Below are 6,165 nucleotides of genomic sequence, written 5' to 3'. Positions count from 1 at the left end.
GTTAAATTTACATAGACCCTATACAGACCCAGGGAAGTCTGTAATGCTAATTCCTCATAGACCCTATATTGACCCAGGGTTTTTCTCCATGTCAAATTTACATAGACCCTATATTGACCCAGGGGTGTTTTTAATGCTAATTCCCATAGACCCTATAGTGCCCCACTTCACTACTTACGATCTGCATAATCGGCAATGGTCTGCTGTTTAGTATCCGTGCTTTTTTTTTTTTTTTTTTGTCTAGGCCTTAATCCTCACTGACCAGTGCTTCAGTTTTTGCAGCTCATTGTTTTAGCAATATATGTAAAAATGTAACTGACTTAGAAGTAAATAGATATGGGTATTGTAGAAAAGCTGTCTTCTTCTTCTTCTTCTTCTTATTATTATTATTATTATTAGTAGTAGTAGTAGTAGTAGTAATCAATATTTTAAACGGTCCTTTCTAACCAGGACCTTTTTCGTCCTGGTCCTTTCTGACCCGTTAGTGGCCTTTTTGGACCGGGACCTTTTAACCGGGGCCATTTCCGTACCGGTCCTTTCTGACCGTGACCGTGAAAAAGGAGTTGGACATGCACAATCGTGCATACGTCACTTTAATCCAAGAAATCAATCAAATGGTGGAATGTATTTGATCATAGGGATATATATTATAGTGTTAAACGAGTTTAATCCGCGTGAATGACTAATCTAGCACAAGACTATACAGACATAGATTGCTAGAAAATCCAGTCGAGATATAGAACAGCACACGAGGATTCATGCTGGAGGAAAACCATTTAAGTGTGGAGTATGTAATAAAAGGTTTACTCAAAGTACATGCGCATTCATACCGGAGAAAAAATATTTAAGTGTGAAGTATGTGATGAAAGCTTTACTCAGAATGGAAATTTAAAACAACACATGAGGATTCGTACTAGGGAAAAACCATTTAAGTGTGAAGTATGTGATGACAGCTTGACTCAGAATAGAAATTTAAAACGGCACATGATGGATGCTGGAGAAAAACCATTTAAATGTGAAGTATGTGATGTAAGCTTTATTCGGACTGGACATTTAAAACAGCACATGCGGATTCATACTGGAGAAAAACCATTTAAGTGTGAAGTATGCCATGAAAGATTCATGCAGATTGGACATTTAAAACAGCACATGCGGATTCATACTGGAGTGAAACCATTTAAGTGTGAAGTATGTGATGAAAGCTTTACTCTGAATGGACATTTAAAACAGCACATGCGGATTCATACTGGAGAAAAACCATTTAAGTGTGAACTATGTAATGAAAGCTTTTCTCAGAATGGACATTTAAAACAGCACATGCCGATTCATACTGGAGAAAAACCATTTAAGTGTGAAGTATGTGATGAAAGCTTTACTCGGAATGGACATTTAAAACAGCACATGCGGATTCATACTGGAGAAAAACCATTTAAGTGTGAAGTATGTGATGAAAGCTTTACTCGGAATGGACATTTAAAACAGCACATGCGGATTCATACTGGAGAGAAACCATTTAAGTGTGAACTATGTAATGAAAGCTTTACTCAGAATGGACATTTAAAACAGCACATACGGATTCATACTGGAGAGAAACCATTTAAGTGTGAACTATGTAATGAAAGCTTTTCTCAGTATGGACATTTAAAACAGCACATGCGCATTCATACTGGAGAAAAACCATTTAAGTGTGAAGTATGTGATGAAAGCTTTACTCGGAATGGACATTTAAAACAGCACATGCAGATTCATACTGGAGAGAAACCATTTAAGTGTGAACTATGTAATGAAAGCTTTTCTCAGAATGGACATTTAAAACGGCACATGCGGATTCATACCGGAGAAAAACCATTTAAGTGTATAGTATGTGATCAAAGCTTTACTCGGAATGGAAATTTAAAAAAGCACATGCGCATTCATACTGGAAAAAAACTATTTAAAAGTGAAGCATGTGATGAAAGCTTTAGTCAGAATGGAAATTTAAAACCACATGAGGATTCATACTGGAGAGAAACCATTCACGTGTGAAATATGTGCTAAAATGTTCGGTCAGAGTGGAGATTTGAAAGTGCACATGAGGATGCATGATGGAGAAAGTCCATATAAGTGTGAATAGTGTCATAAAATGTTCAGTTGCTGTGAAGATTTTAAACAGCACCGGAAAACACATACAAAAGAATACGTACTCAGGAAAAACCGTTTAAGTGTGAAGTATGTGATACAATGTTTAGTAGAAGTGAAAAGTTAAATCTGAAGTTTTTGCTAAAATGTTCAGTTGCAGCGAATATTTGAAACAGCACATGATGAAACATACTGAAGAAACAATATTTAAGTTTGAAGTATATGATCAAGGGTTTAGACAGAGCAGAAATATAAATCGGTACAAGAGCATTGAGGATGGAGAAGTGTGAGGTTACTATAAACACCGAAATACCAAACAAAACTGAAATACATACCGAAATACACATGTATTTACCCGTTCTTAGTGTTATATCAGTATATATGACAGAATTATGATTTGTTTGTTTCATTAGTATTATATAGAGCAAAATAAAATATGATTGGAGCAATTTTGATAGAAGTTAACTTTTGTGCTAATTACAGAACTCATCAGTCAGTTGTACTTTATTGGACAGGTATCATAAATGGTTGATCATTCCGGAAGTGGTATAATAAAGACTGATCATTTCAGAATGGAGGTAATCTCCGGAATGGACTGTATAGGTCGGTTGAACTCATTGTTTTCAGTCACTTAATACATGTTCTAATTAACTGCACACACCTTTATTGCCCTGCCTTTTGTCCCATTTCTTATTCGGATTAAGAAAACAATCTACAGTGTGACCCTACTATAACACAGTAGTTGGGAGCCAAAGAACCTGACCGCGTTATAGACCGAACTGTGTTATAAGCAACCAGGTCTGTTAGCTGGAAAAAAATGATGCATGTACCCAAAAAAAAATGTTGTGGGTGGGGGTTGTAGGTAATAAATTTGGGCAGTAAAATACGTGCTTCATTGGCACTGTTACCATTTTAAATTTATGCATATTAAACAAGATATACACTATTTCTCATCAACAGATTCTAGCCTTCAGTAGCAGTCTTTATCAATGCCATTAAGGCCTGTTGTATTCTGGACATGATACGATGCACAACTCTGTATGCAAAACTATTTGCAAGTTGAAATAAAGTGACTTTGTCAAATAGTTTTTTTAAAACCTTTTTCACATTACAACATTTCAGACTGTATTGCTGCTAGTCCACATAATCACAGCTTTTTCATCTTAAAATCTGCTGCATCCTATAAAATATCTCTTATGAACTGTGATGTTTAAATTGTTTCATAACAAATACATTATATATCAGTAAAAAATACTGCTCCGGTGGCCTAGTGGTTAGAGCGTCCGCCTCGGATGCGGGAGGTCGTGGGTTCGATCCCCGGCCGAGTCATACCAAAGACTTACAAAAATGGTACTAACAGCTGCCTCGCTTGGCGTTCAGCATTAAGAGGTTAGTGTTAGGACTGGTTGGCCTGGTGTCAGGATAATGTGACTGGGTGGGACATCATGCTACATGTCTGCGGCATGATGCCCCAGTGCTATACATCACTATAAACTGCCACAATGCAGACATCGTAGCGATATGACTGAAAAATTGTTAAAGCTATGTTAAAAATCAAAAATCACATCACATCACATTGGTAAGAAATGTTTGGTCTTTCTTGCTTGTCTTTGTAATTCATATCAACCCGAAATAAATAGGAACATATATGACATTGTTATTTGTTTCATAATAATGCCAGATGTACAATTACCTTATTTTTGAATAGAAGGTATTAATTATTGTAATAATGGTTTAAACTGCACAACCAGATATCTCAAGAAAGGCAGAAAGCACTGAAACCCATTAAACATTAACCCTTTGTCCAAACTCTGTTTTTGGATTTTTCATTTTTGAAAAATACTGCAAGTCCAACATTTTCTATTTTTAGATTGTGCACTAGTGGTTTGCACTACATCTATAACTAAGTATGCACTACATCATGCACTTTTGCCATGCATTATTTACATTTTTAAACTCATATTTTTAAAAGTCAGTCAGTCAGCCATTTTTTTTTTTTTTAATTTTAAGGCTGATTTTATATACCGTCCCATCCCGTCAGTCAGTCAGCCACGCCATTTAATTTTTGTAAAACTTTTTGGCTGATTTTCAAGATGGCGGCCAAGATTATATAAGACCGAGTTTAAACATTAACGGCATTTGATGCTTGATGATTGTGAGGAGCAGACTGATTGGATGCGACGAACTAAACAGAGGATTTTTAAAAGAGATTTTGATATACAAAAGAAGCCTGTGATACGGAAACAGATTTTTGTAAAGAAATTTTACGGTAATTACAACAGGAGATTGAAATGATTTTTTAAAAGATGGAGATTCAGGTTCATCCTATTTACAATGGTTGCGGAGCAACAAGAGAGGGAGATTGTTACGATGTGAGGAGTGGAAAACTTTTAAAGTTGAGTTTGAACAATACGGGATGTTACATGATTTATGTATTTTCGATGGATAAAAAGTTGAAGAAAAGTATGAGCCGAGGACGATTTGTTTACGAATGTTGTACAGGTTGGGTATTGGAGAAAGGACGGAAGGCGATTCACGTTAACGAGGATTTGTAAGACGATAGATTTGAAAATTTGTTGGCCGGAACAGATTCTGAGAAGGCAGTGATTCATCAGCATCAGAAAGAGGTTGGCAGAAAAATTACGTTTGGAACGCCTAGACGAGTGAGATGCCGTTTTGTTGACGAGTTGGAATGGATTGATTTTGAGAGTTTATACAAAGCCGCTAGATATTACGGATGTTATACGACTTGTTTGTATTATATTGCAACGAAAAGACGAAGAACGACAAAGGCAAAGAATTTTGATAAATGGAAAATTATTGCTGAATTTAAAGATGAAACTGAAAGTAGGCGAATTCGAGATTCGCCAAAGCCTGTGATTGTGACAGAGTTAGAATCTACACGTAAAGTTAGATTCGATTCGGTGAACGATGCAGCGAAATAGTTTGGTATGAAGACTGAATTGATGTGGGGGTTTGCGCATAGCGGAGAAGAGTTTGGTTTTGAAGACAGACATTACATGGCTGAATTTGCTGATGAAACGGCTGAGCAGAGCATTGCCAAAATTTTAGAGCGGCACGGCGCTGAAGTGGAAACGGAAGTTGACACTGAGATGGTAGTGGAACAGAACGAGGATGAGGATATGATTAAAATTGAAGCTGAACAGAGTGAGGCTGAATTGTATGATATAGTGGAGCAGGATGTAGTGGAGATTGAAGATGATACACAGACGAAAGAGGAAGATGGAAGAGATTTTCTTGACGCGGTATATGAAGATTGGAAGGGAGACGGGTTTTGTGACTGTTTTTATTGTGAAGGACGAGATGCTGCGAGATTTAAACGATATGCTATGCAAGATGGCAGCGATGAAGACAGTGACGACGAGGAACAAAAAACTGTAATTGAAACAAAGTTTGCAAAAATTGCATTAAAGGGTGATGTTACATTTTTGTAATATGCCTGCTAGAAACAGAAATTTGAGACTGGTTTTTGTAAATTTGTTTAATGTATTAAAACATAATGTTTTGATGAGTATGATTTGTAGATATTTAAGATTGAGATATAGAAGGTACATACGTAAATGCGTGTTGCCTGATAATAATATTGATGTTATTTGCACGTGTTAAATTTTATTATTAATATGCATTGCGCCGCAAGAGCAGTGGCTTTATGTACATACGTTAATAAAAGATTTTGAAAATGGATATGGAGTTTGTGTTTTTGATATGGGTGTTTAGTGTGAATGAGAATGGAATGGAATGGTTAATTTTTAATATTTGATGGGAGCATGTTATGACATGCGCATTAGAGTTAATTTTTGACTTGTAAAATTTTATAATAAAAAGCATGTTATGACATGCGCATTAGATTTAGATTGAAGCATGTTATGACATACGCATTGGTGTTAATTTTTGACTTGTAAAATTTTATAATAAAAAGCATGTTATGACATGCACATTAGATTTAGATTGAAGCATGTTATGACATGCGCATTGGTGTTAATTTTTGACTTGTAAAATTTTATAATAAAAAGCATGTTATGACAT

At 35.8% G+C, this 6,165-nt stretch overlaps 1 pseudogene; it reads left to right on the top strand.

Moving 5' to 3' along the window:
- The first annotated feature begins 455 nt into the window (after positions 1 to 455).
- On the top strand, positions 456 to 5,823 carry LOC149789770 (uncharacterized; annotated as a pseudogene).
- The last annotated feature ends 342 nt before the right edge of the window (positions 5,824 to 6,165 follow it).

Source organism: Sinohyriopsis cumingii, chromosome 10, assembly GCF_028554795.1.
Source record: "Sinohyriopsis cumingii isolate HCF-2022 chromosome 10, ASM2855479v2, whole genome shotgun sequence".
NCBI lineage: Eukaryota > Metazoa > Mollusca > Bivalvia > Unionida > Unionidae > Sinohyriopsis > Sinohyriopsis cumingii.
The sequence above is the reverse complement of the archived record's forward strand: the minus strand, read 5'-3'. Positions and strand labels throughout refer to the sequence as shown.